This window comes from Galeopterus variegatus, unplaced genomic scaffold, assembly GCF_000696425.1.
Source record: "Galeopterus variegatus unplaced genomic scaffold, G_variegatus-3.0.2 Scaffold1905, whole genome shotgun sequence".
NCBI lineage: Eukaryota > Metazoa > Chordata > Mammalia > Dermoptera > Cynocephalidae > Galeopterus > Galeopterus variegatus.
The window spans coordinates 97333-99266 of NW_007728016.1; positions in this window are offsets into that span (position 1 = coordinate 97333).

Below are 1934 nucleotides of genomic sequence, written 5' to 3' on the forward strand. Positions count from 1 at the left end.
TTCACAGTAACCAAACAGAAAATAATGGATTTTTCCTTTAAAATGTTTCTGAATTTCAAGAAAAAATAAATAAGGTTCATTTGTGCAAAGTCCTTGTAATTTATAACTTCTTTAAGAATTTTCACAGTAACCAAACAGAAAATAATTGATTTTTCCTTTAAAATGTTTCTGAATTTCAAGAAAAAATAAATAAGGTTCATTTGGCCTCTAAAATGTTCATTTAAACACACAATTACCTATTGAAATCATCTTATAGCAGCCTTAAAGTGATATAATTTCTTGAGAAGTAGGTCAGTAAAGAGATTTTTCTATCTTAAGAGAATCTTATAAATCACCAGATAAAGACTGAGAAAGATATATACATTTACGGTCTGAATAAACATCTGGATGAATATTTTTTCTTGGAAACAAAATTCTATATATTTTTGCTGTTACATTTTAAGACAACATAAAATTAGATAAAATGACTATCATTCTAAGTATGACCCATGTGAAAAATATTTATTTTTGGAGATAAAAAGGCACATAAATCAGTCCACATCCTGGTCACTGATGCAAAGGAACTCTCTGCCTTTGTGGAAGGATACCCAAGTGGTTCTGTCCTAAATTTACTGGCTTGTTTATAGATGGGCAGAAGGAGACCAAAGTCATGGATTCACTGCCTGTGTAGGTCAAATAGCTGTGATCTGCTCATCACCTCTACACTGCTCCTTATTCAGTTAAGTCAATTGATTTTTCATATATCAGAAATCTCACCTCCAGCAAGAAAGACTAGAATATCAATAAATGGGCTAAAGATAAACCAGAGCAAAAGAAAAAATCTAAATGCTTTTTTAAAGTTAATTAATTCTTATTTTCATCCTCTTGCTAAAGCTATGTGTTTAAATAAAACATGTGTCTTTCAGAGCTTTTGACTGAAACTGGTTTCTGAGTTGGAGGAGTAAGACGTGTGAAATTCAAAAAATGCTTTAATTTACTTGTGCACATGATGGGTCTGTAATAAAGTAACATGTACAAGCTTAATTAATTAATTTCGAGAAATGAAGTATGAATAAAAGCATGAATTATAAGTAATGTACCAATTTATTGCTCTTCCTAGATTACTGTTTTAGGTAATACTTGGATTATTGCAACTTTTTCCCTTTTTAGTGATACAGTGAAAAAGCACCATAATAGCAAATTAAAAGATCCAAATTCAAGTCCCTATGATTTCCCAACCATCTTACTGAAACAAATCTCTTATCCTTCCTGAGCCTCAGGAGCCGTATTTATAAAGCGAGGTTATTATGAGGAAGATGGATAGCATGTATCTAACGAACATGTTCTCAATGTTTTAAAACAGCAACAAAATATCCTGCTGGGGGAAACCAAGGTGTTAGACTGAGACTTGATCTTAAGAGTGCCTGGCACACAGATGGGGCTAAATAACTGTTCATTGAAAGTTAATTAATGCGTGCAGGAATAAATGAAAGTGTAATAGATCAAAGATTGTAAAATGAACCCCAGCATGAGGGGAAGCAACACAACTAAAGTACGTGTAGTATTAGTAAACAATGACCTCACCCTCATTTCGGATGGTGATTATATGACTTAAGTTGTCAGTTTCTCAAATGTATAACACACATTGCTTAATATGTTACAGCAATATGGCAAATGATAAAGAAAAAGATTATGAATCTGGTGGCAGAACATGACAATGGATGCTCAAATTCAGCCTAGGTATAAGCTTTGGGGCTTGAATTATAGCTCTGCATCTCAATTGCTGTGTGATATTAGGCAAGTCACCTAAACACTCTGTACCTCAGTTTTCTTACATATAAACTAGGAAAGGTAACAGTTTTATTAATGGTGTACTAAGCATCAAAAGAGATACTTGAGGTACTTGGCAAAATAAACAACCTTTCTGGGGTAATTTTGTCAGCTCTTGAGCACCC